The sequence below is a fragment of the Camellia sinensis genome, chromosome 1 (genome assembly GCF_055761805.1).
Source record: "Camellia sinensis isolate YWXY chromosome 1, ASM5576180v1, whole genome shotgun sequence".
Taxonomy (NCBI): Eukaryota; Viridiplantae; Streptophyta; class Magnoliopsida; order Ericales; family Theaceae; genus Camellia; species Camellia sinensis.
Genome location: NC_138961.1, coordinates 178674714 through 178686462, shown reverse-complemented (window position 1 = coordinate 178686462; position 11749 = coordinate 178674714). Strand labels below are relative to the sequence as shown.

Here is an 11749-nt window from a genome sequence, read left to right as displayed (position 1 = left end):
AAAATGACCCACACTCTATTGTGAACACTCAATGTAACTCATTTTTGGAGTGGCAATTTTCTAGTAGTGGGAGTATGTCGGAATTGGACAAGTACTTGGGTGATATTGAAAAAGGTAGGAAGAATGCTTAATTTGATATCTTGGAGTGGTGGAAGGTTAATGCAACAAAGTATAGAGTATTATCATTTGCTTCCAAGATGGTGGAGGTTCTTGTTTGTACACAAAATTGGCTTCGAAGTAACATTCCAATATGCCTTCGACAAGCAATAGAGGATGTTGAAGAATTTGAACAACAATATGATTCGGGTATTATATACAATGATTTATTTATTTTTATCCATTTCATTTATTTTGTATTATTCAAAATTCATTATCTTCACTTTACATTTTTTTTTTTTTTATGTGTAGTTGTTTCGAAATCAAGTTCATGTTCAAGCCCAAGTCCAAAGAGTAATTTTGTTGAAGTTTAATATCATTTGTAAAATATTTCCCCTTGGTTAAATGCTGTTAACATATGTTTACTTCATTTAAGTTTAAGACTTTTTAGTGTTTTCCTTATTACATAATATCATTTTTTTTGTTATGCAGGTTTAGATGGCTCATGGTTTGGTTCAAAGAAATGAATGACTTTTTTACTTTTTCACTTTTTTTTTGGATAACTGTAATACTATTGTTTGAATACACAATATTTGTTGGATGCACAATGTTTTGGATGACTGTAACTTTTTTTTTTTTTGAACTTTGGATGACTGTAACTTGGTTATACAATGTTTTCCTTCTATTTTATGTATAACTTAGATGACTTATGCCCACTGGATGCACAATTTTTGGGTGATATTGAATTATGTCCACTGGAACCAATAAAAACCAATTGAATTGTCTAGGTTATTTTTGCATTGCTCACTAGAACATAGATGTAAATATTGCATTGCATGACTTTCATTGCCCAGGTTATGCATGTTTATTGAACCATTGGATGCATATAGATGTGAATTGAATTATCAGCTTGGCACACTATCTAGAACATAGATGTGAATTGAATCATTTGTTTTTAGTCTGGTAGTATATCAAATATATGAATTGTGCACTATCTTTTGCTTACCTATGTTTTTGTAGTAAATCTGTTACCTATGTGTGAATTATGCCCATGTTGTTTTTTTAGGAAGTGCACAATTGAATTATGTTTAGATTTTTTTTTTTGAGGAAGTGCATAATTTTATGTTGAAAATTTGTAAACTTTTAAATCGCCAAATCGATTTGTATCCATCTGCCAGTCCACATCTGCCAGATTGGCGGACGAATGGCGGATTGAAGGTTCTGTAACCGCAACCGATCTGCGCTCACCCCTACTTAACATGGTGGCATCTCTGCATGTAATTTAGTCTAATTGATAATGACATTAGGATTTTTGACAAAAATAATTACTAAGTTGGTTGATGTTAACTTGGTAAATTTGTAAAGTTTATAAATTTGCTCTTAAAGAGTGACACATGTCGCTCATATGTGCATTTTTCATAATTTCTTTTAATAACTGTAATAAATTGAATTAAATTGACAAAAAGTCATAAATATATAGGTAAAATTGAGTCAATTAAAATTATATAAATCAAAATGACACAAGCAAAATATAAAAAGTACTGGTGTAATTTACTCTAAAATTTATTTTTACAAAAACTAATTTTGAGACAAATAACCATATTATACTAATTCAATTTATATATATATATATATATATATTTTCAATTAATCAAACCTATTCAATTTTTTTAACAAGAAATAATGATTGATCCTTTAATTTTGCATCCCCAACTTTACTCTTAATGATATGGAATTAGAGAGATTAAAGTAAAAAAGAGAGTAGTATGACACCATTTTATATGAATATGGATCACACCATTAGAAATAAAATTGAAAAAATAAAATTAAAAGATGTAACACTATTCTTTTTAACAAATGTAAATTTCATTTAATTTAAACCTAAACCCATTCCCTACAATTGAAGGATCGGAAAACGGTGGGATGTTTCTACACTTCTTTTTATTAAAAAAAACTCAATGGGAAAACGGTGGGTTGTTTCAATACCTTTTTTTTAATAAGCTTTTTCCTTATACCTGCAGTCAACCTAAACTGTAACTGGTGGCTTCTACAAAGATATTTTGGGAACTTGGATAGTTATTTTTTGGTTTATATATAAATTTTTTGATTTATTTATGAAATTAGGTCTCTTTTGATAATGGGGTTAAAAGTAATTTTCTAAATTTTAATTTTTTTAAAATCAAATCACTCTTTTATTCTTTTATATATTTAAAAAAATTAAAATTAATTTTTAACTTACTCTTTAAAATAATTCTAAACAGTAAGTGATGTAGGCCGAAAGGTACCACATTGAGGCCACTTAAGTTACATTTTTAGCCTTTCAATTTTGTTTATTTGGTGGGGATGATGTGTTTCGTGCACTTGTACAAATTTGGCAGAAAATATAAAAATTCAATAAAAAAGGGCGCGATAGTAGATCATCTGTGCGAGAAGTGAAGAATCCGAGCCAGCCAGACCACCGTACGTGTGGCCCACCACCACTCGTGTGGCCCACTTGGGTGCTCGAGCGGCCCACCTAGGAACGCGTGCACAAAATTTTTAATCTGTTTTGCTGAGAATAAAAGAAAGAAAAATGGCCAAACCTAGGGTTCAAAAATTAATTCAGAGAAAAGGGAGGCTAGGGTTTTAAAGAGGGATTTTCTCCTAAAGCTTGAAGGACACTTCTATGGGTGCCTCTTCCTCATCTTCTTCTTTTTCCCACTCCTCCATGAGTGGCTAGTCTTCTTTTCTAGGGTTTTGATAAAACCCTAAACATGTAATTAGGTTTTCCTTTTTGATTTTCAATTATGTAAAGGTTTGAACAACTGTATGGTGTTTTAGAAGTTTCATATATATATATATATATATTTTCCATTATTTCTTCAAATATTCAGCTTTCTATGATTGTTGAATGTTTTCCATACAAAAGTTTTCTATTCTTTCACATTCAAGGTATGAGACGAACCATACTACGAGAGACGAGTCATGTCACTACCTTAGTTTAGAGTGAACGATTCGTACTACTTGAGATGGTTCGTGCTCGTACATTGAACGTGATGATTTTCTTGTTAAATGCTTTGAACTTGTAGTTGCAAAGCATTATCCTGTTCGAACCATGACAAAATTAATTTCAATTGGAAACCCTATTTACGTGACTAGTGGTGGACTTTTTGCCCTAAGTTTTTTCCCCAAATTAGTAAATCCAATTTTATTTATAATTGATAATTTAATTACTTAGTTTAATTTATTTGTTATTAAATTAGGTTATAAATAATCAATCTTTTCATCAAAATTAATTTAGAAATTTAACAATTAAATTAGTTTAATTTCACAGTTGTCCCTGTGGATCGATACCTAGACTTGCCATTATTCTAAAAGAATTTGGTGTAGTTTTGCGTTTAATTTTGGTGTGTGTAACGACCCATCAAATTTTGGTGCCGTTGCCAGGGACTTCTAGCGAAATTAATTAATTTAAAGTTATATTCTTATTTTAATTTTTAGTTTAGGATTTTATGGTTTCGTGTTGCTAAGTGTGCAGAGCGTTTGAAAATGGAAACTATCACTGAAGTGAAAGCGGAGCGCAACCGAGTTTAAAAAAAATAAAATAAAATGTAGCACTAAAGTGCTTAAACAGAAGCAAACACTCGCAAGCAAAGCACTAAAGTGCTAAAAAGAAATACAAAGCTCAATTAGAGGTTGGAGACAACGTCTATATGTCAAGCACCCGCAAGACGAGTAAAGCATTTTCGTTAAACCACTGTGAGTATTTCTCCCTTTGTTATTTTGCTTTCGTAACTTAGTGCATAGAGTCAGAATTTTTTGTGTCTGTGTGTGAGTAGTGTATGCACGGGTGCCGTTCTTGTCGCCCTGAATTGTGGAGTTTAGACCTTGAACTAGAAAGGACTCTTAGGAGATTTAGAGCCTCTGTCTATGTTCCTAGGCTTGAATATTCATATTCATACATTGAGCCATTAGAGATGGAAAATCCAAATGTCCCGAATGTGCCCAACCGGACCCTTAAGGATTATTTCACACCCACTGCATATACATCACCATCATGCATCCAATTACCCAACACCACTGCTGTTCATTATGAGATTAAGTCCAGCACCATACAAATGCTCCCATCATTCCATAGACTAGCTTGTGATGATCCTTACAAACATTTGAATGAATTTCTGGAAATTTGCTCGACAGTGAGGATCTAGAATTTCACAAATGACGCCTTAATGTTGCGATTGTTTCCATTCTCATTAAAGGATAAAGCCAAACACTGGCTGAATTCCTTACCTGCTAATTCAATCACAAGTTGGGACCAATTATAGCAACGGTTCTTGGAGAAGTACTTTCCCACAGGTAAAACCAACCAACTTTGGCGAGCCATCACCAATTTTGCTCAAATTGATGGCGAGCAATTTCATGAGATATGGGAAAGACTTCGCGACCTTCTCCAACAGTGTCCCCACCACCAAGTGCTTGATTAGCAACTTGTTCAAACATTTTATTATGGCTTAACTGAGTCGTACCGCCAAATGGTGGATTCAACCTGTGATGGGACATTCATGTCCAAAAATGATGCCGAGGCATGACAATTGTTTGAGAACCTAATTGATAATTCCCTTCACCGTGCCTCCATAGCCCGGCAAGTCCGGCAACCAGTAGTTGGAGCCCCGAAGAGAGGGGGCATTTATGAGGTTGGGCAAAACCTAGAGTTAGCCCAACAAGTAGAGGCATTGTCCCGCAAAATAGACCAATTATTAGCTGCGGGACATGCTCCTACACAGCAAGATCAACCTCAATTTCACGAGGCATATGCTATATGTGCGAGTCCTACTCATGACTTGAGTGAGTGTCATTGGGCATCACAATTTCTGGAGTTAGTCCAAGAGCATGTGAATGCGACTCAAGGATTTTTCAACCCGGGTAATGACCCATATTCCAGTACCTATAACCTCGGATAGAGAAATCATCCCAATTTTTCATGGAGACCTTATTCACAAGGCACTTTTTACAATCCTCCACCACCAAGGCAGAATTTTAATAATTTTGCCAACCAATCATTCTACCGACCACTGTAACCTTATCGACCCCCACAACCGTACTGGTAACCACAACCCCCACCTGTACCTCAAGGCAACTCGGCCTTTGAGACTCAGGTATTAGAAGTTCTCTCAGAACTTAAGGGGTTAGCACCAGTAGTTCACTCCCATACTTACTCCATTGCCAAGCTAGAGAATCAATTGGGTCAAATGGCTAACAACATGAATAAGAGAGAGGAGGGAAAATTACCGAGTCAAACTGTGGCCAACCCTAATGGACAATACGGGGCAGAGAGTTCGGGTGGGAATGGAAAGCACCATGAGCAGGTGTAAGCGGTGATTACTTTGAGAAGTGGGAGGGAGTTAGAGCCTCAATCAGTTGCGTCTGATGCAACTAGAGCTAAGAAGGGTGACCATGGTGGTACACCCAATAAGAGCAAGGGTGAGGGGAAAACACTTAAGAGGGATGACTTAGTCCCTAGCACTTCACATGAGCCCAGGGCACCATATGTGCCTAAGGCACCCTTTTTCCAATGCCTTATATACCGTCCCCTTTTAATAAGAATGCGGTATCCATGGAAGCAATGATGGAGGTTTTTAAACAAGTAAAAATCAACCTCCCTCTGTTGGAGGCGATTAAGCAAGTACCCTCCTATGCGAAATTTCTGAAGGACTTTTGTATGCAAAAGCGTAAATCTAGGACACACGTGTCCCAAAAGGTCATTCTCATAGAGCAAGTAAGCTCTATCTTGTTGAATGACACACCCTCTAAGCTTAAAGACCCCCAGGTGCCCTAACCATTGCATGCATTATAGGAGACCATTTCATTGATAGGGCCTTATTAAATTTAGGAGCTAGTGTCAATTTGTTACCGTACTCTGTGTACGAAGAATTTGGGCTTGGCGAGTTAAAGCCCACTACTGTTACTCTCCAGTTGCCTGACCGGTCCCTCAAAGTGCCACGTGGCATGATTGAGGATGTGCTAGTAAAGGTTGATAGGTTTTACTTTCCAGTTGATTTTTTGGTGTTAGTTATGGAACTGGTAGCCAGTTCTAGGAAACAAATCCCGGTGATTTTAGGTCGACATTTCTTGGTTACGGCCAATGCATGCATTAATTGTCGTACCGGGGTTATGAAAGTTTCATTTGGTAACATGCAAGTGAAACTTAATGTTTTCCAAGCATCCCAACAACCCCATGAGAGAGAGGAGTGCTTATTTGTGGATGTTGTGGATGGGATTGTGGAGGAGGCTTTACCCTTTATTCTTGTAGAGGACCCTTTAGAGGCTTGTCTAGCTTATTTTGGGTTTGAAAATTCTGATATTGACGGGTCGGTTGAGGAGGTGAATGCCTTGTTTAATACTTTTTCTACACCGGATTTTCCTCCATGGAAAGCTTGGTTTGAGTCACTTCCTCCTCTCGAGAGAGAGCCCGCCATACCATCTTTGGTTACACCACCTACACTTGAGTTGAAACCACTCCCGACCACACTCAAGTATGAATTTTTAGGGCCCTAGGATACTTTACCAGTCATCATTACATCTGACTTGACTGCAGAGCAGGAGAGTCAGTTAATGAATGTTCTCGTGGCACATCAGAGTGCTATAGGGTGGTCGGTGGCTGATTTGAAAGGGATAGATCCCTCTGTGTGCATGCATTATATACACCTAAAGGAGGACACCAAACCTTCTCATGAAATGCAACGGAGACTTAATCCTAATATGAAAGAGGTGGTGAAAAAGGAGGTATTGAAACTGTTAGATGCGGGTATTATATACCCCATCTCGGATAGCAAGTGGGTGAGTCCACACAAGTGGTGCCTAAGAAATTGGGCATCACCGTTGTTGAGAATGAGAGAGGAGAGTTAGTCCCCACGCGAACCACTACTGGGTGGCGAATGTGCATTGATTATAGGAGACTGAATTCCTCGACTAGGAAGGATCATTTTCCCTTACCTTTCATTGACCAGATCCTGGAGTGGTTAGCAGGACATGGTTTCTACTGTTTTCTTGATGGCTATTCGGGGTATAATTAAGTCCCGGTGTACCCTGCTGACCAGGAAAAGACCATATTCACATGCCTTTTTGGCACTTTTGCTTACAGGCGCATGCCCTTTGGGCTATGTAATGCACCGACGACTTTTCAACGGTGTATGATGGCCATTTTCTTCGATATGATGGAGAAATTCTTAGAGGTTTTCATGGATGATTTTTCGGTGTTTGGACCGTCTTTTGAGGAATGCCTTAGGAACTTGACTAGAGTGTTGGAACGATGTACTGAGGCAAACCTAATCTTGATTTGGGAAAAGAGCCATTTTATGGTTGGTGATGGTATAGTGTTGGGACACATTGTGTCCCCTCGAGGTATAGAGATAGACAAGGCTAAGGTTGACCTCATTGCAGGCCTTCCTCCACCTAATTCAGTGCGTCAAATTAGGTCTTTCCTATGGCATGCATGTTTTTGCCGCAGGTTCATCAAAGACTTTAGTAAAATATCATGTCCTTTGTGTAGTTTACTTGTTAAGAACGCGCCTTTTATCTTTGATGAGGCATACTTGAACGCATTTGAAACACTAAGAATAGCCCTGACCACCGCCCCAATCATGAAATCACTAGATTGGTCGCTTCCCTTTGAAATCATGTGTGATGCCTCAGATTATGCTGTTGGGGCTGTGTTGGGTCAAAGGGTCAATAAGGCTCCATTTGCTATATACTATGCTAGTCGCACTCTCTCGGATGCACAATTGAACTATACTACCACAGAGAAAGAGTTGCTAGTTATGGTCTTTGCCTTAGATAAATTCCGGTTCTATCTCCTAGGTTCCAAGGTTATAGTCTTCACTGATTATGCCGCTTTGCGGAATTTACTATCAAAGAAAGAGACCAAACCTAGGTTAATTAGATGGATTTTGTTGCTTCAGGAATTTGACCTAGAGATCCAAGATAAAAAAGGGTCTGAGAATGTGGTGGCGGATCACCTCTCCCGAATCCTCGTTGAGTATTCTAGTGACCCTCTTATTTTTCATGATTCGTTTCCGGACGAACAACTCCTTGAGCTGTCACGAGCGAGCCCCCCGTGGTTTGCACATATTGTGAATTACTTCGCCATTGGGCAAATTCCGCAAACTTGGTCTAAGCAAGACAAAGACCGATTCTTTTCGTAGGTCAGGTATTATTTTTGGGAGGATCTGGAGTTGTTTAAATATTGCTCTGACCAATTGATCCGACGGTGTGTGCTAGAGAGTGAGGTGCATAGCATTCTTATATTTTGTCATTCTTCCGCATGTGGCGGTCATTTTAGTGGGCATAAAACGGCCGCCAAGATTTTACAGAGCGGGTTTTATTGGCCCACAATTTTTAAAGATGCCCATCAATTTTGTAGAACTTGTTTGCACTGTCAGTAAATGGGTTCGATATCTCGACGTGATATGATGCCAATGTTCCCTATTCTTGTGGTAGAGATATTTAATGTTTAGGGGATTGATTTTATGGGACTTTTCCCGTCGTCAGTCGGGTTTGAGTATATTCTCTTGGCAGTAGATTATGTCTCTAAGTGGGTGGATGCGATAGCTACCCGAACAAACGACCATAGAGTTGTAATCAAATTTTCGCATGAAAACATCTTTAGTCGTTTTGGGTTTCCTAGAGCCATAATAAGCGATCAGGGTACGCATTTTTGTAACCGATTCTTCGAGTCGGTAGTTAAGAAATACTCTATCACTCATAAAGTTGGCACTCCATACCACCCTCAAACTAGTGGCCAAGTGGAAGTCTCAAATAGGGAGGTAAAGCACATAATAGAGAAAACGGTGAGGCCAGATAGGAAAGATTGGTCACAATGGTTGATTGATGCATTATGGGCCTATCGCACTGCTTATAAGACACCCATTGGGATGTCACCATATAAGGCGGTGTTTGGCAAAGTTTGCCATCTCCCGGTTGAATTTAAGCACCCAGCATTGTGGGCCATAAATAAGTTTAACTTCGATATGGCCGCGACTGGGCTCAACCGAAAATTGCAACTCAATGAGTTGGAAGAAATCCAGAATTATGCATATGAGAGTTCGAGAATTTTTAAAGCTCGGACTAAAGAATTTCATGACAAGCACATTAATAGAAAATCCTTTGAACCCAGCCAAAAAGTGTGACTTTTTAACTTAAAATTGAGACTCTTTCTGGGTAAGTTTAGATCAAGATGGGATGGTCCCTTTGTGGTTGTTGAGGCATTTATTCATGGCACCGTTGAGGTGCAAGATCCAAAGACTGGCTACACTCTCAAAGTGAATGGCCAAAGACTGAAGCCATATATAAAGGGGATTGGGAATGGGGAAATGATTGAGTCTATTGCTTTGATGGACCTTGATTGATAGATTGATTTCTTGTTCTCTTTTCTTTCCTTTCTATTCTATTCTGTTTTTCTTTGTTCTTGTTGTGCTTTATTTGCGTCTAGGAGACTTTAAATCCTCTAAAGGTGTAATTCCTTTGGTGTTAGCCGTGCCCGAATGGCATCTGATGATCTGGTATAGCCACCTAACCGTGTTTGTAGTGAGTTCCTAGAAGACCAACTGAGACAGTGGAAACTAGAGTTCGAATGGCAAAGCCTAGAACACAAAGGTTTGGAGTTTCTGAGACTGGAGTCTGGTTTAAATACCCAGGGGTGTGGAGATTATTTCAAAACTACCCTGGCTTGAACTCTGTATGGCAGCCCCATAGGTCGAGTTAACTTTATGCGCCTCGATTCTGGATACCGAATCAACCTAGTCTGTCACCCTGTTGGAGAATAGGGAAAGTTACACACACTGTTAGGGAGAAAAGTAGTACCCGTGTTTTTCGCCTGAAGATTATACCCTTATTAGGCATTCCGATATTTTCTAAAGTGTTATATTTATTTCGGATGTCAAATGAAGGTAGAAATGGTTTAGCATGATTTGGGTTATACTTGGTTTTTAATTTCTTTTCTTTAATCTTTTAAAGAAAAATATATATATATATATATATATATATATATATATATATATTTATACTAAAAAAAATGTTGTGAAAAAAAAAATGTGTGTTGTACTTGGTTAATTAAAAACAAACTAAAAAAAAGAGCCCCAGACCACACGTGCGGCCCACATGGGCACACGAGCGGATGGGCTAGGCGCACGAGCGGCCCAAGCCCAATTAGGTACTGTTTTCACGCCGCAAGAGCGGCTCACTTTCACCGCAGGAGCGGCCCTATTTGGCGCACGAGCAGTCCAAATTTAGAAAAATAAAAATAAAAAAAAGGAAATAGACCACACGAGCGAATGGGCTGGGCGCACGAGCGACCCAACCCAAAAATCCTACTGCTTTCACGCCGCAGGAGAGACCCAATCCAGCTGCTGGAGCGGCCAAAAATAGGCACTCGTGCGACCCAAATGGGCGCACGAGCTGTCCATTAAAAAAAAAAAAAATCTCTGTAATTTGTTTATTTATTTATGTTTATTTATCTATTTTATATTTCATTAAAAAAAAATTCGTGTATATATATATATTTATATATTCTTTTTTATTTTGTTTATAAAGATAAAACAAAAAAGAAAATAATAAAAAAAAGGATAAAAAATTAAAAAATATAACAAAAAAAATTGGTTCCGTTGCCAGGACCAATTTATATTTATAAGTAACACGGCTTAATGCTTTGCCGCGTATAGTTTCATTTTTATTATAATATAATGGTTCCAATTCATAGCTCGAAAGTTGTGGCTCGACTGTGGCTCGAGGGGTCAAAACGACGTTGTTTTGACCCACTTTTTTTTTTTTTTTTTTCTTTTTCTTATTTTCAACTCCATCTTCTTCATCTTCTCTATATCTTTTTTTTTTTTGTAGAAGAAGAACGAAGACCAGGAAGAAGAAGGAAGAAAGGAGGAGGAGGAAGACGACGACGACGACTGGAGGGGGCATAATATTTGGGGGAGGAGGAGGCGAAGGTGGAGGCGGGGCAACGGCGGTCGGAGGCTGCGGCGGGACTGGGCTGGGCGACGATCGGCGGATCGGCGGCTGGGTGGGGCGACGATCGGCGGTTGGGCGATGATCGTCTTCTCTCTCTCTCTCTCTCTTCCCCTCTGCTTCTTTCTTTCTCTCCCTCTCCCTCTCTTCCTCTTTTCTCCTTCTCTCTCTCTTTTCTGTTTCGAGCCAAATTCGGGCTCCGAATTTCGAGCTACCGCTCATTTTCCCCCTCTTCCTCTTTTCTCCTCTCTCTTTTCTGTTTCGAGCCAAATTCGGGCTCCGAATTTCGAGCTACCGCTCATTTTCCATAATATAAACAAAGAGAAATGGCTGGTAGCTCGACTTTGTTGGCTTGAAATTGGCCCGAATAGCCAAAATGATGTCGTTTTGGCTATTTTTTTTTCTTTTTTTTTTCTTTCTTTCTCTGTGTTCAAATATAGAGGGAGAGAAGAGACGGAGGGAGAGAGAGAGAGAAAAGAGAAGAAGAGGAGAAGAGGAGAAGGAATGGAATAATTTGTTCATCTTCATTGGTTCGGTGATCGACGGGGTGGAGGCCTCCATCTTCGTTGATATTTGTTGTCGATTTGTTCATTAATTTGTTCATATTCATGAATCTAAAGATGCCCAGCTCTTCCATCTTCGTTGATATTTGTTGGCTGATGAT

At 38.7% G+C, this 11749-nt stretch overlaps 1 pseudogene; it reads left to right on the top strand.

Annotated features, from left to right (window-relative positions):
* The first annotated feature begins 8516 nt into the window (after positions 1 to 8516).
* Positions 8517 to 9479, top strand: LOC145821123 (uncharacterized; annotated as a pseudogene).
* Positions 9480 to 11749: the final 2270 nt, after the last annotated feature.